The following is a 26241-nucleotide window of genomic DNA, read 5'->3' as shown; positions in this document are numbered from 1 at the left end:
AGTGTATTCAATTAAGATTTTACTTCTAGTTCTGTTGGATAATGTTTAATCTGCTTGCATTTATCTTAGCCAAAGCTAGTTGTGGCTCAACTGAATTTAAGTGTGAAGTTGGGCAATGTATACCAAGTAGGTGGCAGTGTGATGGTACAAATGATTGTCGTGATGGATCTGCTGAAAGTTATGATGTTTGTTGTGAGTATTTTATTTTGTATGGATTCTGCATTGTTTTAAAAGTCTTTCCGAATATAGTTACAAACAAATTTATTTTAAGTATGTGTTGACCAGGTGACTTTAAAAGTTTGAGATTTGTCAAAAAAAAGAACTTGTGATGGTTCCCTTTGACACTTTCCTCTACTGTCTGTATATCTGACAATTATCATTACTTGTTTGCTCAGTTTTAAACTGACCTAAATAAAGAATCTAATTTGGGAAGCTTGGCTTTGTGTACTAGAATAGCTTGGTGCATTTTCCATTATGCTATTTGGTCATTTCATCTTCTATAGCTTCAAATTCTGACTACTCTTTATTGTGTTAAAACATGGAATGTTTATTCATTTTTTATGATACTTTGCAGATTAGAATCATATAGTTGATTCAATTGCAGAAATGGTTATTCTTAGAATTCTGGGCTCCTGGATTTTGGTTCTGATTTATTCAGGAGTCTCTTGTGTAAAAAAAAAAGAAAAAAGACAATATTTGTCAAAAAAGTATCATTGGTACAATGTGCTTAAACTAAATTGTTCAAAACTACTTTATCTGAAATCTGGTTTCTTATTTCAGATCTGAGAAATTGCCCCATTAATGAAATTAAATGTGGCTTTGATTTCCTTCAATGTATTCCGGTTTCCTGGAAATGCAATGGTGTAGAAGACTGTGATGATGGCAGTGATGAAGAAAGCTGTGGTAGGTTGATAATGGAAATTCTGAGTGCAGATCCCTACACTTGGTCCACTCCCTATTATCGTCAGTTTGTTCTTTTGAAAACGCAGGTTGTACAATTGAAAATAGATTGAATATAATGTTTTTCTGTAGCATAATTCAATTGCAAGTGCTCACGTTTTCACATGGTGCCATTTGAAATTAAACAGTTAAATTAACATTCCAGAGCTTTTGGGAATAAATAGAAAATGGCCTTTTATAGCTTTAAATATATTCTGAGGCCATGGGAATTTCTGACAATTTTTGACATTTATTATCCACCTTTAAATTGACTAGTCTTAGTAGTTTGCTGGCGTTCTTAATGTCCATATGAGAACAGTCTGGAAACTGGATGAGTAGATTGTCAAGGAATTTTGAAACTTTTTTAAAGGTTCACTTAAAATTAGGGTGTGGGACAGGGTTGATGGAGGCAGTGGGAAGAAAGAAGCATCCTTGCTGGGTTGCATAACTTCCTTCTCTAACTTTGTTTTGTAGCAAAGCTGCTAAACTTTAAATGTATTTGGACAATTGGTGCTAAGGAGCAAAGTTCAGTATTTGTAAGCTAAGATGTTTCAAAAGTTTCAGAGGTACATTTAATGTCAGAGAAATGTATACAATTTAAACCCTGAAATGCTTTTTCTTTGCAACAACCCCAAAGTCCCCCCCCCCCCGGTTCCCCTCCCGTACGTAAGGGCAGCAAGCAGTGATCCCTTCTTCCCCCACAAGCAAAAAAAAGCATCAGTCACTTAAGCATTCAGCAAAAGCAACAGCAAAGACACAGACTTGCAGTAATCCAAAGACAGCTCGTTCACCCGGTATTTGACATACCACAGGCTCTCTCCCTCTCTCTCACTAATAAGGGAGAAAGAGGTGTCTCCGTTTCACAGTGAGAGGGGAGACATAACAAGCAACTCACTGGTTTACAATGTTAAAAGTCCATTGTGTCACTTTTTCCAAGCTCTGTGCCCAAAGATCTCAGGTCTCTGGGCACACAGCCTTAGATCTTCTGACTTCCACGACATGCCGATCTCTTGCCAGGGCACTGACCGTCAATACCCCCTGTCTCCAGAGCCACGAAATCTTGGATCTCCAAGGGAGAACGAAGCTCTTGGGTCACACCTTGGTGTGCTGAATATTGGCCAGTCGTAAAACCTGGAGAGCAGGTCCCATTCCTGTAAAGAACTGTAGTCGGCATGCAAGTCCAGGTCAGGGTCTTCAAAAGAACCCTGAAAGAGGAAAACAGAGATATTAAAGATAGAAGGAGAGCTGTTTTTGAAGATGCAAGCAAAGAAGTCGCTGTTAGGTGCCATTGATTCTCCTAAGCTCCTCTTGTTCTGCAGTAATTGTCCAGATCAGACCAACACCTGCAAATTAGTTCAGGTTGCTTTTCCCCATTGCCAGCCCTGGTAAATATATCAAATTGGAGACATCTTCTGTATAGCACAGGTCAAGAATTCTGACACTGGGTGTGATGGACGGTAAAGTTTTCCAGAAATTTTTTTGCTGTCTACCGGTGGATTCCATGTAATATGGTGATAGATTTGATACTGGTGTAATGTACTTTGTTAAACTTCAATTAAATGTACCATTAATCTGTTGCCTAACGTGAGTTGACTAACATCCCTCTGAAGGCCGGATTGCGGAAGTGGCAAATTTTTTGAGAGCATGTGATCAAATGTGATAATCTTTAAAAAATTCTCCGGTAATTTAGACCAGATTATAAATGATTAATGAATTGATAACAATGATTACAGACTTTTTTAAAAGTAAAGGGATGTGCATTGTTCATTGTTTTACAATTTGTAAGTATAATTTGAAGTAGCAAGTGAAGAAGTGATATTGTTACAGGGCAGAAACATAAGAACATTTGAAAAGAACAAACCCCATCAGAAACAAGTCAGAATTTGAAGTAACGAGTGAAAGACCAACATTTTTCCAATGTTCTTTGCCATTTGAAAACAACAGGTCTCGTCGAGAGTGAGTTTTACTTGAGCCAATAAAAAGAAGTGAGCTGTAAGCAGAGTGGCCATTGTGTGAGTGGGCCAGTGTTAAGAGTGGGAGGCTTTGGTGATAACAAGCGGAGACTAAGGGTGCTGAGTCACTTGTTAACATTTTCGTTGATTGTGGAACTTGCGTTTGAGAAGTTGGAGCGAAAGGTATAACAAGCTTGGTGAGAAGCTGAGTAGGTGAATTAAGTGAATGTGAAATTAAAGGTTTCAGAGAAGGCATGGGTAAGAGCAGGTAAGCTTTCTTCCTTGTCCGTGAGGCTCTAGTTCTTAATTCAGTGGAGGTAGGTGGTGGAGTATTCCTCCTGTAAGATGTGGGATTTCAGGTTACCGAACAGTCTCCCTAGTGACTACGTCTGTGGGAAGTGCACATGACTCCGGCTCCTCACTGACCTGGTCGGGGAGCTGGAACTGGATGTACTCACGACCAACCGGGAGGCTGAAAGCCTCTTAGATGCAACTTGTCACCCAGAGTGCCGGCTTCAGATAGTAGAAGAGTGACCATCAAGAGAAGTAAGGGGAATAAACAGTTAGTGTGGGATTTCCCTGTGGCCATTCCTCTTAGCAACAAGCATACCCCTTTGGATACTGCTAACGGGGGGTAATAACCTAACAGGGCACAGCAGCAGCAGCAGCCAGTGGCACTGTAGCCTGATTGAAGGCTCAGCAGGAAAGGGTAAAGTCAAGCAGAGTGATAATGATAGGAAACTCAATAGTCGAGGGAAATGGTCAGGAGATACCATGGCCACACCAGAGAGGCCAGGCTAGTGTGTTGTCTCCCAGGTGCTAGGGTGCAGGATGTCTTTGAGTGGCTGCAGAATATTCTGAAGGGAGAGGACGAGCAGCCAGTGGTGATGTTACGGATTGTCACCAAAGGGGAAGAGGCCCTGTGCATTGAGGATAAAGATTTAGGAAAGAAGCTGAAGAGCAGGACCTCAAAGTTAGTCACCTCTGGATCATTCCTGGTTCCCATGTACTAGACTGGGCAGGAATAAGATGATAGTACAGATGATGAGTGGCTAAGAAACTGTTGCAGGGGGCAGAGTTTCAGGTTCTTGGATCATTGGAACCTCTTCCGGGGGAGAGGTGACTTGTACAAGAGGGATGAGTTGCACCTGAACTGGAGGAGAACAAATACCCTGCCTGGGAGCTTTGCTGGTACTACCTGGGAAGGTTTCAACTAGCATAGCAGGAGGATGGGAACCAGCCCACCAGGTCAAAGTGGAGGGATGGAAAGGAAGAGAAATGTCAGGGCCAGTAAAAGCAGGCAGGACCAAAGTAATGGATATGATAGGATAGATGGTTTGAAGTGTGTGTATTTCAATTCTGGGAGTGCTAGAGAGAACGGTGATAAACAGAACATGGATCAGTACATGGGTCTATGATGTTGTGACCATTGTAGAGAATTGATTGAGAGATGGACAGCAATAGATGCTTAGTGTTGGGCTGCTGTTCATTGACTACAGCTCAGCGTTCAACACAATCATACTCTCAGTTCTAGTCAGGAAACTCCAAAACCCAGTCTTCTGTACCTCCCTCTGCAACTGGATCCTTGACTTCTGCACTGGGAGACCACAGTCTGTGTGGATCAAAAGTAATGTTCCCTTCCTCACTGACAGTCAACACTGTCGTACCTCAAGAATGTATGCTTAGCCCACTGTTCTACTGTCTCTCTACACCCTGGCTTCTGTGGTTAGGCATAGTTCAAAAGCCATCTATAAATTTGCCGATGACACAGCTATTGTTGGCATAATTTCAGATGGTGACGATGAGGCATACAGGAGTGAGATAGATCAGCTGGTTGAGTGGTGTTGCAGCATAAGTCAGTAGACAAGGGAATTGATAGTGGACTTCAGCAAGGGAAAAGGAAGGGAGCACACAACAGTCCTCATTGAGGGGTCAGAAGTGGAAAGGGTGAACAGTTTCAAGTTCCTTGCTGTCAACATCTCTGAGGATGTATCCTGGGCCCAACATATTGATGCAATTACAAAGAAGGTACAACAGTAGCTATATTTCGTTAGGAGTTTGAGAAGAATTGGTATATCATCCAAGGCACTCACAAATTCCTATAGATATACAGTGGAGAGTATTCTAACTGGTTGCATCACTGTCTGGTATGGAGAGCCCACTGCACAGGATCAGAAAAAGCTGCAGAAAGTTGTAAGCTCAGCCAGCTCCATCGTGGGCTCCAGCCTCCCCGGCATCCAGGACACCTTCAAAAGGTGATGCCTCAGAAACGTGGCATCTCATCATTAAGGAGCCCTGTCACCTAAGACATGCCTTCATATGGCTACTATCAAGGAGGTACAGAAGCCTAAGGACACACACTCAACATTTCAGGGACAGCTTCTTCCCCACCACCATCAGATTTCTAAATGGACAATGAACATATGAACAATATCTCAGTATTTTTCCTCCTTTTGCACTATTTATTTATTTATATTTATTTATTGTAATTTATAGTCATCATTATGCATGATGACTACCACAAAACAACAAATTTCACGATATATGCCGGTGTTATTAAACATCGTTCTGAGTTGCACTAATCAGGGACGATATCACAGCTGCACATAAAGAGAACATAATTTAGGGCTTGTCCACTTGAGCCTATATGGGTAGAACTCAAAAGTAGGAAGGATCTAATCATTCCGATGTGATTGCACTACAGCCCCTCCCCCAATAACTAATAAACAGTTATGTAGACAAATTAAGGAATGTTGTAAAAACAATAGAGTTGTTGTCATGGGGGACTTCAATGTCCCTAATATAAATTGGGGCCTTCTGACTGAAAGGGGTTTTGAATGGGTTAGGTTTTTTAGGGGTATCCAGGAGGGTTTCTTAATTCAGTATGTAGATAGTCGCACAAGAGAAGGGGGCTGTACTGGACCTGGTGTGGGGTAATGAGCCTGGCCAGGTAACCAGCCTGTCAGTGGGTGAGCAGTTAGGGGACAGTGACCACAACTCCTCAAGTTTTAGGATTCCTAAAGATAAGTATGGACCTTGCAGGAAATTATTAAATTGGAGCGGGGACCAGGGACTAATTACAAGACCATGAGGCAGGAACTAGCGAGAGTTAACTGGGAACTGGACAAGTCCACATCCAACACACGGAGGATGTTTATGGACCGCTGCATAAAATACAAGACAGATATCTTCCACAGAAGGAAGGACAAGAATGGCAAGGTCAGAGAATGTTGGATGTTGAGAGAGGTGATGAATTTAGCTGAGAAGAAAAAGGAAAAGTATGTAAACCTTAAACTAGTATCAAAGAGCCCTTGAGGATTACATCAACAACAAAAAAGCCAGAAAATAATTCAAGAAGAGAGTTGGGAAAGCTAGGAGGTGCCATGAAAATTATTTGGCAAGTAGGTCTAAAACATTTGAAATATAAATGAAGAGGATAACTAGGAAGAGGACAGGACTACTCAAGGATAAAAGGGTGTACATTTGCTTGAATGCAGAAGATGTAGACGAGGTCCCTAATGAGTATTTTACATCAATATTTACCAAGGAGAAGGAAATGAAGGATAGGGAGATCAGTGCCAAGTGTATTAATATGCTTGGGCATTTCAAAGTAAAGGAGGGGGTAGTGTTGGGTTTTTAAGGAGCATTAAGGTGGCTAAGTACCTAGAGCCTGATTGGATATACCCCCATTATTGACAGTGGCAAGAGAAGAGATTGCTGGAGCCTTGATCATTTTCTTATGTCCTTTCTGGCCACAGGCAAGGTCCAAGAAGACTAGAATGTGACTAATGTTATTCCTATGTTCTGTCTATAGGGAAACTATAGACTGCTGAGTCTCACATCAGTGGTAGAGAAGTTACTGGAGAGAATTACTGGGCACAGGAATTAATTGCATTTGGAGAACCATGGCCTAATTAGGAAAAGCCAACTCGGCATTGTGTGGGGCAAGTAGTGTCTTACCAGCTTGATTGAGTTTTTTGACGAGGGTGATGGATGGTAGAGCTGCGGATGTTACTTTTGGCATTTGACAAGATCCCTCATAGGAGGCTTATCCAGAAAATTAAGATACCTGGAGTCTATAGTGAATTGGCCATTTGAATTCAGAACCGGCTTGCACATAGAAGATAGAAGGTAATGGTCAAAGGGACTTATTCTAGCTGGAGGTCTGTGATTGGTGTTGCTCTGCAGGGATCTGTACTGGGACTCTGCTGTTGTGATGTAGATATACTTGTAGACCCCTGGTAAGCCTCAGGCTCGCTCAGCTCACTGTTGTCTAGGGGGAGCAGCCTTCGGCCCTGCCAAACTGGGTAATCAGCTTGTGTGGATGCTGTGTGATGTCCCCGCCCTGCCGACCAAGAGACCGCATGCGATTAAATGATTACACTTTATAGAGATTACTAAAACTAAGTGATTAATAATAATACGGTATATATGAAGGAAAAGAAAATAAAGAAAAGGTGCCAAACTTATCAAAGTCCAAACCACTTCATGCACAACCATTGGAGCTCAATTAATGAAGTCTTCTGGCACCACTCGATCCCCTCAGACCTCCTCGACTCGCAGCTCAGGACCACCCAAAGTGATCAACCAAGCACCCCCGGCACGTCTGTCTTCGTCTCCTCTCCTCGCCGAACCTCCTGGCCTTGGACCCCCATTCGGGGTCCGTTCCATCGCCCAGCTTACAGCATCACGTCCTCTCTCTCTCACCCCCTCGTGCCGACTCCCCAAAAGCCCGCCAACAATAGCTTACAGACTCAGAAGAGAGAGAATAACATTAATCCCAATTGGTTAACAAATGAATACAATTCTCATTATCAGTAAATTCTAAACCCAAACAAACTGCGAGAGAAAGCACTTAGCATAACAAAAAAGCATTCCTACTTTTAACAAAACAAAGAAGCCAATTTGATTAACATGCAGTAACAAAAAAAATCCCTACATACTGTATTGACCTGGATGAAAATGTAGAGGACTAGGTTAGTAAGTCTGCACGTGATACAAAGATTGGTGGTGGAACGGATACTATAGGAGACTGGCAATGAAGAGAATGGGATATAGATCAGTTGCAGCTGTGGGCAGAAAAATGGCAGATGACGTTTAACTCAGACAAATTTGACTTTATTAGGTGAAATGTGAAGAGATAGTCACTGTAAAGGGCAAGACTCTTAACGATTTTGAAGAACAGAGGGATCTTGGAGCCCAAGTTTATAGCTCCCTAAAGGCAACTACATGGGATGCTAAGGTAGATAAGAAGGCACATGGAATGCTTGCCTTTATAAGTCGAGACATTGAATTCAAAACTCAGGAAGTTATGTGGCAACTTAAAACTTTAGTTGGGCTGCATTGGGAGAATTGCATACAGTTCTGGTTGCCCCATTGTAGGAAGGATGTCGAGGGTGCCAAAGAGGCTTACCAGAATCCTGCTTAGAGTAGGAAGAATGACAAGAGGTTAGACAAACTTGTGTTGTTTTCTCTGGAACAGAGGAGGCTGAGGGGAGATCTGATAGAGATTTATAAGATCATAAGAAGCATAGATATAGACAGACAGTATTTTTTCCCAGGGTTGAAATGTCTAATCCCAGAAGGCATGCACTTAAGGTGAGATGGGGTAATTTCAAAGGAGGTTTGAGGGGCAAGTTTTTATAGAAAGGTGGGTGCCTGGACTGTGCTGTCTGTGGTGGTGGTAGAGGCAGATATATTAGAGACTTTCAAGAGATATTTTTTAGATAGGTACATGATTGTGAGGATTATGGAAGGATATGGACATTGTGTAGGCAGAGAGGTTAGTTAGGTTAAATCCACATAATTACTAATTTAATTGAAACAGCACAGCATTGTGGGCCACAGGACCTTTTCCTGTGTGGTATCTTTCTGTTTTATAACAGAGATAGATTGAAATAATTGAAGCATTTTAGAAAACCTGTTGAAAAATTATTAATCTTTTAATAAAGCAACTGAAATGAAACATTTCTAAATAATATTGTTATTGCAACTATTTATATTCCCAATACTGATGTGTACACCAGGCCTGAGAGGATTTCAAAACGTATCATCCAACATACATTTTCTCACAGCCATCTAGCTGGCGCCAATTTGACGTCAGACATTACCTGTGAAAACATCTCACAGCTCTCAGGTTGTTTAAATAAATCATTTCCTGCTTCATTTGGCAGTAAAGATAATCATAATATATCTGTTACGTCTTTCCTGAAACATTTCTAGTTAGCAAATCTAGTTAACTGCTTATTTGTGGGTTCACAGCTGCTGATTGCTCATTATCGTATTGTTGAGCAATTAGCTCCATCATCAGTTTGGCCATTTTATAACTTTGTACATTTCATTTAGTAATTAGAAGCACTTGTTAGAAGGAATTTCAATCAATATTTGAATCTGCATTTCATAAGAACGCTGTGAAGTGGACTTTTTACACCAGCACCTTGCATGCTGTAACATGTTGGGAATAATGAAACTGCCTTTGACTACTAATATACCGAGAGTGGAGTTGCCTGTCTGCCTAGTTTAGAAAAACAAGGAAAGCTCTTGAGTGAGGACAGAGTAGTTTCTTTTATTATGAGTGGGGTTTATAAAGCATCAAAGGGCAGCACTGCATGATGACTGCACGCCATCTTGGGCACACGTGCCATAGGTTTGCGATCACTGCCTTTATACCTTTAAAATCTAATTAACAATGTTCTTTCCTTTGAGTTAGCAAAGCATAAATTTGATTCTTAGTAGAAGGAGAGGCTTGTTCTACCTCTAAGTTTGGAATGTTGATCTTCCTGTGTTGCAAAAATGAGAAAAAAAATCACAACTATTTGGCAAAATTTGTCAGCTTACCCTGTGGTTTAGAATAGGGACCTAGTCATGTTTTTTTTTAAATAGGCAAGCTGTTGGGACTGGGGTTAAAATGGAATTGTTGATGCCTCTGTCTCCCAAGCTGTAGATATTCATTCTTTGAGTTGAGATCTTGCCAACAAAGCAGCTTGGAGATGAAGTAGTATGTAAATGGAGGAATGGGCTTGGCTAGAATTGTGAAGTATATTTGTAGTCTGCAGTCTTCAAGTGTGACTTCAACCTCTTTTTCCAGATGAAATTAATTGCAGTCCATCAGAGTTCACTTGTGCTAATCACAGATGCATTTCCAAGGAATTTGCATGTAATGGTGAAGATGTCTGTGGTGACAGAAGTGATGAAGAAGGTTGCTCTCCACCAGTCTGTGGCCCACATGAGTTCTGGTGCCTTAATTCTTCAGTGTGTATATCCCTGAATTGGGTATGTGACCACAGTTGTTGATTGTATTGACCAATCTGATGAATCTCCAGCTACCTGTGGTCACACAGAGGCTCCATTTGTCACTTGTCCTCCAAATGAATTCCAGTGTGGTTCAGGTGAATGCATCCATTTCCAATGGTACTGTGATGGGGATCCTGACTGCAAGGATGGAAGTGATGAAGCCAGCTGTCGTAAGTGACTTTTCTACATTTGTCCGATGCATATTGCCTTTGCCACTAAGTGGAAATATTAAAAATTATCACCAAATATGTACACCTGGATTATTTGTGGAACAGTCATATGTAAAACTCATTTCAAGTGTGCAAGCCTTGCACGTTGCCAATCTTCCATTCTTTATCAGATGGTTACACAGGGTGAAGACTTCCTGCAGGTGAGATTCTGTGCCGTCCCAGAGATCATACAAAGAAATGTCAGTAAGGTACTTAAAAAAGAAAAGCCCCCAATTTGGAAAGGGGGGTTGTCCACGATGTCTAGTTTTGCTCCATTTCCAGGAAAAGGGTCATTGGGCTAAAATTTTTCACTGGCCTCTAATTAGCAAATTGATTATTCAGTAGACTTTTGACCTGCTTTAGAGTAACCAAGTTTACTTGAAATGCCACGTGATACAATTGCATATTCATGTACTGTACATTATTCGTCAAGTCTTAGCGGATGATTTCCAGTCCTTGTAGACTCTTGAATTGCAGTCATAAGCAGTGTTGTTCAGTAGTGCAGTATGGAACATATCACAGGTTGTGAGTCTCCTGATTCCGGTTTGCAAATGGTCAATGTATGATGTATAAAAGCAGAAATGAGAATGATTAACTTGTATGTCTAGCACCAGAGGGAATTCAGTTGGTTGAGAGGGGAGAAGGTCCAAGGTGTGTGGTGCATGTATATTTTACATGGTGGTGGGTGTCTGGAATGCACTGTCTGGTGGCATTTCTTTATCAGAGCTGTGAAACTGAAGTGATATTGTTCCAATGTTATCTAAACTTGCTTTCTCCTTTGCTTTCCAATCCACTAGCCAGGAAACCCCACATTTCAGTGGGATCTCAGGTCTGGGCTATGACTGTGAGCTAATTGGATAGCATTCAAGATGCTCTTAGACACAGGATTGCATTGGATAAGGAGAGATATGGACATTATGCAGGCAGAAGGGATTAGTTTTGTTGGGTATTTGATTTCTAATCAGGGTTAACATTGTGAGCAAATTGACCTATCCCCGTGCTGTGAGTTCTATATTTTAACTATGCCTGAAAGCAAACATAGGCATCTTTTCCTTGTATTATCAATTTGTGTGGGCCATGGCTTCAATGCAATACTAGTTTGAATCTTGCTGGTGGTCACCATTGTTCTTAAAGTGCTTGTACTCAGCCATTTGCAGGAAAGTCTAAGCTTGCAACATAACTCACATTTCTCTATTGTTGGACTCCAGGTGGAACAGATATAAACAGAGAACAGTATACAGAGGAAGAGGTCCTTTAGCTCACAGTCATAGCCCAGACCTGAGATCCCACTGAAATGTGGGGTTTCCTGGCTAGTGGGTTGGAAAGCAAAGGAGAAAGCAAGTTTAGATAACATTGGAACAATATCACTTCGGTTTCACAGCTCTGATATAGAAACGCCAGATACTGTAATATCTTAAATCTAAAAAAAACTTTGGCTGGAAGTGAAATTCCATCCCCAGATTGCCTTCAGAAAATTTAGTGTTCTGGGACAGGCCCTGTGCACTATATTAGCAGAGGTCCTTAGGGCCCATTCAGCAGTCTGCAGCAGAACATTATGTTGAAGAGAGGTATAACTGACAGGCAGTAGGCTGGTATAAGTGATAGCAAATGCTATGAGAAACTTGGATTGGATTTCCCTTGTGTGGGACCCTTTAATGTGTTGCTACTTGCAATTGTACGCAAATTCTAATACTACTTAGAAATCATGACAAGTGCAAGCTGTTAATGGCAGGAAGGAAATGGCATTCAGAGCTTCTGGTAGAATGAGCTAAATGTCTCATTAGCTATAAAGGGTTTAAATTTTGACTCCAGAATGCCATAAGGTAGGTTTACCTGAAGAAGATTATAGATACTGGGTGGCATGGTAGCGTAGTGTTACAAGTGTTAAACTTCAACAGTTGTGGTCGGCTAAGCACGTGGAGAATCTCTATTTACTGACAAGTACCTTCATAGGCTCAGTTTAGAAAGCACATGAACTTGCAAAGTATGTTACCTGTGTGCACACCCATGATGTTTCCCTGGCCCACCATGAACAAAGAATAGAAAAGGTAGTGGCCAGGAAAAGGAGTCTATGCTGGCGAAGTGTTATTCTTGATCGCAATGTAAGCTCCACATTTCTGACACAGGGTGACCACTTCTATGGTGGCTGGTCTCCACTGAATGGTTATTGCCTTTGCACACAAAAATCCTCCACTCTTATTCTTTCCCTTATCAAATCGATCTGTTATCTTTCCATTTTGTTGTCTCAAGCTCATCTGACAGGCCGATGTCAGCTTCTCATTGGACGTGGCCCAAGGGTCCTAGCAATATTGCTTTATGGCTCCCTCCTTCAGCCTAGGTAATGTTGTTGGTTCTTCCCATCTCAGAATGATTGAAACCAATTCAACCACTGGGCCCAGTCAGGCAGATCACAAGCTATTCCTTCTACAAGCTTGCAGTTTTACATAATGAAGAACTTTTTATCTGAAAATGGTCTCAGATTTAGCAGACCATGAGCAGAAACTCCTGTGTCCACATTAAACTGCTCTGATTAAATTATCCCTGAGCAAGAATCAGTTCAGCAAACTTATCACAAAATGGCAGCAAGAACAATCTGTCAAAATGGCTGCCTCCATTCCTTCAATCGCATGGCAAGAACAAAGGCTTTTGCTTTGGCTGTTTCCACAGCCATTGCCTCATTCCTATTTACTATTTGTAGATTTTAGTTCTTTCTGACTGACAATAGGAGTTAATTGTGCCAGTGACCCAAATTCCATTTCACTGCTGTCTGTAAGGAATCTGTGCATCCTCCCCATTACCACATAGGTTTCCTTGCAAATTACAAAGACGTGGGATAGTAGGTTAATTGATCACATGGGTGTAAATGGGCAATGCAGGCATGTTGGGCTAGAAGGGCCTGTTCCTGTGCTGTTTCTCTAAATAAATAAAAAGAAATAAAATAAACTTATACAGATTTTTTAATTTTGCCCATATAATCATAAAGTAAGCAATTCTGCAGTTTGAGCAAAAGTGTTGATTGGATGGCATGGCAAATAATCAACCTAGATAAATTGGAAGAGCAGACTTGTAGTTGTAATACATGATTATGGTTTCCTCTTTCTCCAGCTCCCTGGACCTGTAGACCAGATCACTTAGAATGTAGCGATGGTAAATGTATCACTGGAAGTCGTCGATGTAATGGAATTACTGATTGTGCTGATGGTAGTGATGAACTCACATGTGAAAAGGGTGAGTGCTTAATTATACTGTCGCACAGACCTCAGGAGCTTGAAGCATTCAAACTGCTTATACTTTTGTTTTGATAGCTGAGGAGTGTGCAGGGCCCATGGACTTCAAGTGTCAAAGTGGAGAATGCATAAAGATTGTGCAAGTCTGTGATAAACATCAGGACTGCAAAGATTGGAGTGATGAACTCTTGGGAAAATGTAGTAAGTACATTTGGCAGAATGCTGGAGGTCAATCTGATCCAAGTTTGGTCTTTTTATTTAAATAGAGTTAGGAGTTTTTAACCTTCCCCCGTAACTGGAATTAAATAAAACAATTTGTCAGTTGTATTGCTTTCACAGGGTCTTGGAGAGGATTGCATTTGGCTCCACCGTTGTAACGAAGTGACTAATCCAGTCGTTACGTCTATATGGAGAAACTGGAAATGCCGTTTCCTGATGGGATTATGTTGCAAAACAGCCAATATTTAGTGGCTTTCTGTCCTTACTCGCTTTCATCCCTGAAGGAAGATCAATAATGCCAACAATTGTCCTTCAGGATTTATCAACATTAACTTCAGTAATAATCTTCAAATATTGTATTGTTTTAATCACAAACTGATTTAAAAACAAGAAATCAGTTTTGTTTTTCATCAAAGCATATCCTGCTTGAGCTTCGTATCTGATTAAGTTATGTCCATTATTGGTATTATCGAGTGGTAAATAGTACCTCAAAGGACAATACTTTGTGTAAGTACTCGATGCTTGCATCAGATTGCTACAGGGACTTTTAAAGTCTGAAGATTACTTGAGATTGTTTGTTTCTGAAGCTCTTGGAACAAGTTTAAAATTGAGTGAAAGCCCAGGGGAATATTGGAAAATGTTCTCGCCTTCACATGTAAACAAAATGTATTTCAGCTGATTTGATCCTGTGGATGAACCATTCCCAAATGGCTAACATGCCATAATCAGTACTTTACCCAACAGCTAAATTTCACCTTTTTCCTTCCCTCCAACTGAATAGTTCTGTTAGAGTACCTATGTGGATGAAGCAGCTTTAATCCAGCTCTGGCTTGGTTTTCTGCAGTCTTACCAAGTTTGAGCCCCTCATGAAATGAACAGGGTAGCATCAAATCAGTTTTGAGGGAAAGTGCTTGCACTTAACCACCTTCAGTTGATACTAAATTCTTAACCACAAGGATGTTAAATTCACAAAATACACAAAATGTTAAATTCTATTAAGTCATGGTCTTTAGTGTTAATGGCTATTAATGATTTTGCAGTTTGATGTTCTTTTCAACTTTAGGAATAGTTAACTTAAAATAAAATCTGAGAATGGCATAGTTGGGTAATGTGTAAGTTGAATTTGAGCACATCTTTGAAAACTTTGGGAAATTCCTTGCAAGTATTTTGTGGATCGAATTTCTAAAGGTACATACAGTCAAACAGTAGTTCTGACTTTGCTGTGTGAGAATCAATTGGAATAATGCTACTTGTACAGATACAATATTTTTGCATCCAAATTTCATCCATTCTTGCAGTTCCGGTTGGGGAATAATCCTAAATGGAGTTCCCACTTTTTATTTCCTCCAGATGTGAATGAGTGCTTGTCAAACAATGGAGATTGTTTGCACATCTGTCAGGACCTTGTCTTTGGCTATGAATGCGATTGACCTTTTGGTTTTGAATTGGTTGGTATGACATGTAAAGGTAAGTTAGACTGTTTTGTTTATGAGTAGGCCATAGTATATAAGGGAAGATAATTAAGATAAAGTAATTTATTTTTAGATATCGATGAATGCAAGTATCCTGAAACTTGCAGTCAACTTTGTATTAACTGGGATGGAAGCTACAAGTGTGAATGTTATGAAGGGTATTATATGGATCCAGCTAATTTGGTTTGCAAGTCAATAGGTAAGTTTACTTTTTAAATGGTATAGCTGGATATAGATGTTTTGACTGACCTCTGCCATGGATGATTGATTACAGATTATCAGGCAACGTATTTGGATTCATGAAGCTGTTCATTCTGAAGGCATGGTAAAAATTGTCATATGTCTCCAGTCCAGGTTTTGTCATGAGTATTGTTTGTCCTATTAATCAGGCATCACCATTCCATTTGTGCCTGAGTCATGTTGAAATGCTTTCCAGGAACACAATGTTGATTAATATCTGACATAAACAAAAGATTCTGCATGTGCTGTAATTCCAAGGAGGGAGGGGGAAAAGGGAATGCTGGAGGAACTCAGCAGGTCAGGCTGTCAACATTTCAGGCTGAGACCCATCATTGGGGCTGGAGGGGAAGGGACAGAAGCCAGGATAAGCTATGGGGAGAGGAAGGAGTACGAGTTGTCAGGTGATAGGTGAAGCTAGGTGGGTAGGGAAGGGGGAGATGAAGTGAGAAGCTGGGAAGTGAAAGAAAAGGTAAAGGTCTGAAAAAGAGGACTGATAGGAGAGGAGAGTTGACTTTGGGAGAAGGGGAAAGAGGAGGGACACCAGAGGGAGGTGGTTGGCAGGTGAGGAGAAGGGAAAGGCTAAGAGGGGAGCCAGAATGGGAAATGGAACAGAGAGAAGGGGGAGAAGACAAAATTACCTGAAGTTAGAGAATTCAATGTTCATGCCATCAGATTGGAACTTCCTCAGATGGAATATGAGGTTTTGTTCCTCAAATGTGGTGGTGGCCTCATTCCAGCCGTAGAGGAGGCCATGGACCGACATGCTGGAAGAAGAATGGGAAGTAGAATTATAATGTGTGGCTACTGGGAAACCCTGAATATTGTAGCAGAAGGAGCAGATGTTAGCAAGCAAACTTGCTTTGCAAATACATGCTTTCGAGTTTCCAATAGAATGCTCTGCATAATGTAGCACTTCAGTCTGGGACTTCAAATTCTCCCTTGCTAGCTTTCAAAGGGAGCATGGCTGCTGGTCTGTCAGGATGCTTTGTAATGAAATCAATTTTCTAGTTTAGAGAGGACAGATGTATTCTAGAAACAAAAGTGGGAATGTTTAACTTTGCACCAACTCTTCCTATTCATGAACTTTCTATATATGGCTAAACTGTAGCTTAACAGGTTGTAAGATTGGGTGTTGTGTAATAAACCAGGTTTTATTAGGGGGCTTAATGTAATGGAATCCTTAGGAAGCCGCGATCATAATATGATTGAATTCATACTGCAATTTGAGAGGGAGAAACATAACTCACATGTATCTGTATCGCAATGGAACAAAGGGAATTACAGAGGCATAGAGAAGAGCTTTCCCAGGAGGATACTGGCAGAGATGATGGAGGATCAGAGATGGCTGAAGTTTCTGGGAATAGTTCACAAGGTGTAGGATTGATTTATCCCACAGAGGAAGAAGTTCTCAATTGGCAGGGGTAGGCGACCGTAGCTGACAAAGGAGGTTAAGGAATGTATAAAAGCCAAGAAAAGGGCATATAAAGTAGCAAAAGTGAGTGGAAAGTTAGATGATTGGGAAACTTTTAAAATCCAACAAAAGGCAACTTAAAAAAGCTATAAGAAGAGAAAAGATGAAATATGAGGGCAGACTATCCTATAATGTAAAGCAGGATACCAGAAGTTTTTTTTTCAGTTATATAAAGAGGAAAAGGGAGGTGAGAGTTGATATTGGACCACTGGAAAATGATGGTGGTGAGGTAAAATGGGGAACAAAGAAATGGCAGATGAACTTAATGGGTACCTTGCATCTGCTTTTACTGTGGAAGACACTAGCAGTGTGCCAGAGGTCCGTGAGTGTCAGGGAACAGGAGGGAGTGTCATTGCTATTACAAAGAAAAAGTGTTATGCAAACTGATAGGTCTTAAGGTGGATAAGTCACCTGGGCCAGATGGACTACATCCCAGAGTCCTAAAAGGAAGAGATAATGATTGCACTGGTCACGATCTTCCAAGAATCACTTGATCCTGATGTGGCCCTGGAGGACTGGAAGACTGCAAATGTCACTCCACTCTTTAAGAAGGGAGGAAATTATGGGTCAGTTAGCCTAACCTCAGAGGTTGGGAAAGTGTTGGAGTCTATAATTAAGGATGAGATTTTGAGGTACCTGGAGAATAATGATAAAATAAGACAAAGTCAGCATGGTTTCTGTAAAGGGAAATCTTGCCTGACAAATCTGTTAGAGTTCTTTGAGGAAGAATCAAGCAGGGTGGACAAAGGAGAGGTAGTGGATGTTATTTTCTTGGATTTTCAGAAGTGTTTGATAAGGTTTGATGAGGCTGCTGAACAAAATAAGATCCTATGGCATTACAGGAAAGATGCTGGCATGGATAGCAGAATGGCTGACAGGCAGGAAGCAGTGAGTGGGAATAAAAGGGGCCTTTTCTCTTTGGCTGCCGATGATTAGTGGTGTTCCTCAGAGGTCAGTATTGGGACCACAGCTTTTCACATTGTTTGCCAATGATTTAGAAAATAGAATTAGTGGTTTTGTGGCAAAGTTTGTAGATGATACGAAGATAGGTGGAGTGGTAGATAGTGCTGAGGAAGCAATGTGATTGCAGCAGGACTTAGACAAATTGGAAGAATGGGCAAAAAGTGGCAGATGGAATACAATGTTGGGAAATGTATGATAATGAATTTTGATAAACGGAACAGTAATGTGAACTATTATCTAAATGGGGAGAAGGTTCAAACAACAGAGGTGCAGAGGGACGGGTTCTCATGCAAGAATCTCAGAAAGTTAATTTACAGGTTGAGTCTGTGATAAAGAAGGCAAATGCAATGTTAGCATTTATTTCAAGGGGAATAGAATATAAAAGCAAGGAGATAATGCTTAATCTTTACAAGACATCAGTCAGGCCACACTGTTGTCAACAGTTTTGGGTCCCATATCTCAGAAAGGATGTGTTATCATTGGAGAGAGTCCAGAGGAGGTTCACAAGGATGATTCCAGGAATGTTAATGTATGAGGAGCACTTGGCAGCTTTGGGCCTGTACTCACTGGAATTTAGAAGATGCAGGGGGAACCTACCGAATGTTGAAAGGACTAGATAGGGTGGATGTGGAGAGGATGTTCCCTATGGTGGGCGTATCCAGAACTAGATGGCACCACCTCAAAATAAAGGGTTGCCCCTCAAGATCAGAGGTAAGGAAGAATATTTTTAGCCAGAGAGTAGTAAATCTATAGAATGCTCTGCCACAGACTACGGTGGAAACCAAGTTCGTGTGTATATTTAAGGTGGAAGTTGACTGCTTCCTGATGGGTCAAGGCATCAAAGAGTATTGTGAGAAGGCAGGTATATGGGGTTAAGTGGGATCCAGGATCAGCCATGATGGGATGGAGGAAAAGACTCAATGGGCTGAATGGCCTAATTCTGCTCTTGTGTCCAAAGAAAACCTGTGCTAATTTTCCTCTGACCCTTTCCTTCTGTTAATTTCCAAGAAGAAATCCATTGGGGGGGGGGGGGGGGGTGAATAGAGGCCTGCAAATGTCAGTGGAGTTTTCATTGGCCTCTGTTTGCTAAAGCTGTACAAATTCATCTTGGTATAAGAAATGTACTTAAGTTTGATTCCATTTCAAAAATTTGCTCCAGTTGTGTACTGCACAGTAGACTTGCATAACAATGTAATAATGAAAGGAAACTGTCTTTGCAGCTTGATGACTGTTTGCAATTTCTTCTAAATCTTACAGGAAAGGAGTCTTTTTTGATCTTCACGAATCACCATGATATCAGGAGGCTTGGGCTCCATCACCAGGAGCACACCCACTTAACTCTGCAGCCAGGAAATGCGATCGCAGTGGATGCCGATGTTGCAGAGCAGAGAATCTTCTGGGTTGACCTGGCACAGCAAACTATCCTTGGGTAACTATTTTGCATTGATTTCAAAAATTTTGCTTGAATGTTTGCATGTTTGTTAACTGCGGGAAGCTTTAACCTCCCAAAATCTGCAGTAAGTAGGTTTTAAATAAAACCTTGCTTTAAATTGTTTAAATTTAATTATTTTTTCTTTTAAATTTAAATTGTTTACATTGTTAAATTTACTTATTTCCTGCCTGTTATGATGCCTTTCAAATATGGGATGTATTAATCTTTCTACCTGGTTACAAGACAATCCTTAACAAAAATATCACTAGATGGAACTGAGTGAGAAGCTAATCATCAATTCAGTCTAATGTCTGAGAATGAAAGTAGATTGAAATGCACACAGTAAACTCCCACCTTCTAATTTACCAATTGACTCAAAAAGTCAATTCTTGGCTACTGTTTTTGCCAACTTTGTGAATGGCTTGTTAATTAATTTTAAGTCCATAAATCAACTTGCTTTGGTTTAAAGATGGGTTCAAATTCAATTTCCTGATATGAACTACTAAAATCTTTAATATTAAAATAACATTATCTTAGTGATACGATGTTAGATGAGGCCCCATTTTATTATTTCAATGGATTGTCAATATGATTTAATAGCTACAGTAAGCATTCATTTTTCAACTAGAGCTACTCAAATCTAGCTTTTCACTTGTTTGTAGTTGTACAAAATCGTTCAAAGTAACGGGGTCTATACACAAAATTAATGAGACTACAATTTGCATTTTTTGTGCAGTGTGTCCTTGGATGAATGGGAACATGCAACTTTCATTTCCCAAATTAGGGTTTCCAGATCCTAAAATTGCAGTGGATTGGATCTACAAGCATAACTATTGGACTGATCAAGGTCACAAGACGATATCTGTGGCTACATTTGATGGAAGCAAAAAGAAAGTTCTTTTTGACACAGGTTTGAAGGAGCCAGCTTCTATAGCAGTTGATCCACTAACTGGGTATGGAATATTTTTATGCAACTGTATAAGGGAATGGAAGGATTTTAAAATTAATGTAGAAACATGGCATAGCAGGCTTGAAGGACTGTGCTTTTCTATTATAGTTTCACCTATGGCACCTCAGTATTTCCACTCTACTATAAACTTGGATTGGAACTTTTCCTGTAGTTTGACATGTTCATGTCTGAATATTCAAATTGCTTTAGCTATGCTATAGAATTTAATCATTCTGAGCAAATGAGATTATTTCTAGCTGTAGATTTTCTTCTGACTGATTTAAAGGAAGTATTAACATTTGAGGGAAGAAAGAAAACTTTGAGAGAATTTAAATATGGCATATTTCTAGGGCTGTTTTATCTCAATGAGTTTATGTTTGTGGCTTTTTTTTTTACCAATTGTAGATTTGCTGTATTAAGAAAAAAATGTTTGCATGATCAGAATTCCCAGTACTTTGTGCAAAACTGAAGTTAGTGTTAATATTCACATTTGACATTCAAAGTTCAAGCCTTTTGACTTGGTTTTGATCCTTTAAGGTTTGTTTACTGGTCAGACTGTGGTGAACCAGCAATGATTGAAAAAGCAGGAATGAATGGTGCTGACCTCCAGCAACTTGTCACTGCCGAGATTCAATGGCCATCTGGCATTACACTTGGTAAGAATGACTTTCAGGAAACGCGTGCCCAGTGCTAGAATAGTATAGTCATTCAACTTTTGTCCACAGATCTTGTGAAAAGCCGTTTGTATTGGGTTGATCCAAAGATGCACATGTTATCAAGTGTAGACCTAAATGGTCAGGATAGAAGAACAGTGCTCCAGTCACTAGAGTTCCTCGTTCATCCTACTGCTGTTGCTGCATTTGAGGTAAAACGTTCTAATTCTTTGAATAATTAATATTCACAAGGCTCCAGTTTAGACCGACTTCACTCGTAGTACAATAATTTAACTTTAAGATTTCCACTGGTTCAGTATATTAAATTATGTAATTTCAATATTGAAATAGACCAATGACAATTATTTGATAAACCAGAAAAAGATAATATTTAAATTGCACATTATAATTTGCTTCTTGAATAAAATCAATGTACATTCTGTGTAGTGATAAAATTAAATAATAGGCTGCTGTATGAGTATAAATGATCTGTTCTAGGATACTGTCTTCTGGACTGATAAGGCGACTAAAGCAGTCTATAAATTTGACAAGTATGCAAGGGATAATGTGGTGGTTCTGGTTTCCAACCTTCATGAACCTCGGGACATTATTGTCTACAGTGAGCTATTACAACCACTTGGTATGATTTAATCTTTATCATGGTTTTGTGTATCAGAAAATTAATTCTGCCAATTAGTTACCTATTTTATTACAATGGAGTTGTCCCACAGGGCACAAACATGATCTACATTTGGGTTAATATTTCAGCCGAACACTTACAATGCACTCCTCCATCTCATTGCCATAATGGCTTTATTTTTGCTAAATTGATTTGAATGTCTATTTGCTAATGAGTTGCAGAATTGCATCAAGAATTGCTGGTGTTGACCATGGAATGAATTTTCTATGAGGGCACCAAAATAGCCAGCAGTTAATGTTTTAATTAACACACACAAAATGCTGGAGGTACTCAGCAAGCCAGACAGCATCTATGGAAACATGTACAGTTGATGTTTTGGGTGGAAATCCTTTAGCGGGACTGGAGAAAAAGAGGTGAATAGATTTAAAAGTTGGGGGAGGGGAGTGAGAAACACAAGGTAATAGGTGAAACTGGTGGGGGGGGGGTTGGGTGCAGTAAAGAGCTGGAAGGTTGATTGGTGAAAGAGATACAGGGCTGGAGAAAGGGAGTCTGATGGCAGAGGACAGAAGGCCTGAAAGAAAGAAAAGGAGGGAGGAGCACCAGAGGGAGATGAGGATCCTGCTGAAGGGTCTCAGCCCAAAACGTGGACTGTTTACTCTTTTCCATAGATGCTGCCTGGCCTGCTGAGTTCCTCCAGCATTTTGTGTGTGTTCCTTGAATTTCCAGCATCTGCAGATGTTCTCTCATTTGTAATGTTTTAATCAAGTAACCAAACATTTGTGCTGAGAAAGCAAGTTTAATCCACTATCTTGCTAATCCAACTCTAATATACAAATCTAGCCCTGATGGTATCCATCCTGGTCTTGCTCATGGGATTATATCTATTTATCCTAACCTGGTATTAAAAACTGAATTTATGCAACTTTAGCTTTTTAGTATTAAATGTTGAACGTTGGGAAAGGTCAGTTGTCAGTTATGTTGTACTACCTTTAATATATATATATATAAAAAAGCCCTATATATATATATGTAGGGCCTGCATTTATCCAGTCTGAATGGAATAGCCAGCCTTGGCCTTTACAGATTGAGTCTTGGTTGTGGCAGCATCCTAGTAACTTAAATGCCTTGGCCCAAAACATCTCTGAGCCTAAAGTATTAGCGTGCTGCCAGTTGCAAATGATTGGTTTTTAAAGAACAAACTTACGTTTGAGGCCATAATTCTTGCCTCTTAATGTAATGCCCACAAACATTGATCCTCAAACAAATGTTGCTTGGGATAGGGTCCAAGGCAAGTTGAAGAATCCTCTGGTCCTTGCACCTTTGGAAATTAGGTGCTTTGACTAGCTGAAGGTAGTGATTCCAAATGGAACCCAGTAAAGGATGGCACGGTTTGGCTCACATTGCTAATGTATGAAGTGTTAACTGCTGATCTGACAAGAGCACGTGCACTGCAAATGTTGCTTTAATTATAGTTCACTTTGTACATAAGGCTTTGTATTTTCTGCTCATAGGTAAAAATTGGTGTGGCATAAAAAAGAAAGGGGGCTGTGAATTCATGTGCTTCCCTACTCCTTGGTTTAATAGCTGGTCACAGAAATATACATGAGTGTGTCCAGTTGGAAAAGAGCTGGAGCTGAATGGACAGCTGTGTAGAAGAGGTATGAAATGTATGTTGTTCATAGTAATGACTCTATAATATAAATTCATTATATGTAAAGTCTGTGTTCAGTAGGTACTCAACTTCAGGAGGACGGTCTTTCCAATTGAGTTAATTAGCCAATGTGTCTGCCATTTATTAAACAGGAAATTAAATATATTCACAGGAAAAAGGTAAAATAATAGATGTTTGCTTCAATAAAGCAAATACAGAGGATAATATTTAATGTACAGTTAGAAAAACAAGTGAAGGGAGAGTTTCAGCTTAAAATTGACAAAAAAACAAGTAAGTTACTATTTGTCCGAGTACTGGTTAGACAGTATTGAAATGTGTCAATATTTGTGTCAACAAGGCATGTCAGCATATAGTTCCTAGATTTGACACCAATACAAACCTTTGAATGGGAATGGAATGTGCCTGTGCTCCACAGACAGTATTGTTTCTTTCAAAATATCTGTTTCTAACTTCAATTTAATGCTTGCAATTTACTATATACATTAAGAGCTGAAGACTGATTCTTGTTTGATGTCTTCCATAATGAATAACTCCAGGATATTCCCTAGTTACAAAATAGAAGCTGTTGAATAAACAAAAAAGTCAGATGCTATAATCCAGTTTTTTTAAAAAGTGACCAACAATGGTCAGGCCACTGAACGCTAGTCAATTGACGTTCATTACAACCTGAAAATGCTAAGTTGCAGAGGAGGAAGAGAGTAGAAAACAAGGTTATGATGTGGTGTCCACAAGTTCTCCCAGGGTGTAGTGAAAGCTTGTTGATTTTGGCCGATCTGTTTAGAGGGGCCACACTGTATAAAAGGGGATGGATAAACAGGGAGATGCTGGCACTGGTGCAAGCCAGGCTGCCTGAATGTAGGTGATTTACAAATGAGTTCTCAGTCAGCACTTGCCTTCTCATATGTACAAGAAACCACTGAGCACTGAGTGAAGTATATTGAAGTGCAAGTGAGTGGTTGCTTCATGCAGATCCCTGGATGTTAAAAGGTAATGAGCAGATGTTGGCCAAGATGGAAGGGTGGAGGGACCATTCCCTTTGGAATGCCAGAAAGAGAGGGAGCATCACTTTGAAGATGATAGAAATGCAGAGGATCTGTTTAAAGCGGCAATTGAGGTGAGAGGCAAGGAAAGACTCCTGACTGTTGGAATTTTTTCTACTCATCCCGACATTGTGTTTCCAACCCTGCAGGACCTGGTTTCACTGCACCTTACTGTCACTTTTCACTTCTATCTGGTCCCTTGACTGCCCTCAAACAAGATGCAGAACACCTTGTAGGTTTTAGACTATAGGACCAGAATCAGGCCATTTGGCCTGTTGAATCTCCTCCAAGTCTTTTCTCTCTCCAGACCAAATTGGTTAGACTGATCTAAATTACAAACCAATATTTCACTGGGGTGTTGACCAGCATTTCCGCTTTCAGCAAGAATTCCATTTCCCTAGTCTTTCTGGCTTTGTACAGTTTTTTTTTCTAGGACTTCACTAATCCAATACTTGTCCTTTCTTCTATAATTTCAGTTTTATTTTGGGTGACGGAGCTTTCAGTCACATGCTAAATTTGCAACGTTCAACTTATTTCTCCTACTTATCACATATTTGTAAACTTTTCCTTTATATTGTTGAAAGATTAACCAATTTTTATTACCACCCTTACTGCACAGACACCTCTAGATGCTGCCTGACCATATGAGAAATACTCACAATTGTGTTTTTTTTCTTTACAGCAAAACAAACTGTAACTGTTGCAGAAACTACAACACTGCCTGCCTTGTCCTCTGTCACTTCAAAACAGTTGCCTTCTAATTTTCATAAGGCAGTGACGTGGCCTGAAGGTAATGCTTACTGAACTTGCTCTTTTGAGAGCACTTGAACTTGTAATGAGAAGCTGTTATGATTCAGGCTTTAAATCACAGCTTTTAAATTTCGAGCTCTAAGCTGTACAATACTCATTATGTAAAACTTTAATTTTATGTGGCGTTTCACTCCAAATGACCTGTGGGCCCTTTATAGTTGTTGGCTTGCTAAATTACCAAAATTTCAGTTGTGCTATTTATTCATAACAGGTAAAAATTCAAGTGCTATCCTCGAGCACAAACCCACGAATGGCTCTGGTGTCGGTTGGATTGTTCTTGATATTCATAAGTATTTCAAGAGGGAAAACATCAAATCCTAGTCACTCAGTGTCTTCTATTGTGTGAAATGGCACTGCAGTTTTTAAATCCAATTTTCTACAACAGTTATTTGGCCAAAAAAGTACATAATGTAGTTTTAGGGGTACCCATAACTGAAGAATGAATTTAACCATCTCAATCAGTGAATATGTTCCATTAACTTATAGTGACTCTTCAATTTTTTTAGAGTTGGTAGCCATGGCTGTTGCGATTGGCGACTTTAAATGGAGGGATTGGCAAAAGAAGACTCAGCAAATCATGAATTTTAAGAATCCAACCTTCCAAAATGGTTGATTGCAGAAGCCATAAATTCAGTTTAATGTGTTTTATCAGTATTTAATTACTAGCATAAAGGCTAGTGAAACAGAACATGTTTTAAGTGCAACCAAAGCTGGTTTCTTAATCAACAAGGTGGAATCTTCAAAACTGGTCTTGTACGGTTAACAAAATTACCTACACTTTTCTGGTTTATTCAAAATCGCATTGAGATGATCATTGTATTGAAATGCTGCTATCTGGTCAAAAAGTTTATTTTAATACTTTGAAACAGAATAAAATTGCATATGCCGCTATTGGTCATCTGACTCACTTCTTCCATTCACACTGACTCTTCCTCGATCCCAAGTGAGATGGAGGGGCAATTTAACTGATTACACCCAGTTGAATATTCTGCTTTCTAGAGCATGCCTCACTTTATCTTTCAGCTACGATAATAACTGGAGATTGTATTCCTGGGGTAAA

The 26241-nt window shown here is 40.0% G+C and overlaps 1 pseudogene; it reads left to right on the top strand.

The window, feature by feature from the left end:
- The first annotated feature begins 41 nt into the window (after positions 1–41).
- LOC132394751 (very low-density lipoprotein receptor-like) lies at positions 42–25502 on the top strand (annotated as a pseudogene).
- Positions 25503–26241: the final 739 nt, after the last annotated feature.

Source organism: Hypanus sabinus, chromosome 5 (assembly GCF_030144855.1).
Source record: "Hypanus sabinus isolate sHypSab1 chromosome 5, sHypSab1.hap1, whole genome shotgun sequence".
Taxonomy (NCBI): Eukaryota; Metazoa; Chordata; class Chondrichthyes; order Myliobatiformes; family Dasyatidae; genus Hypanus; species Hypanus sabinus.
Note: the sequence above shows the minus strand (reverse complement) of the source record. Positions and strands in the feature narration are given on the sequence as shown.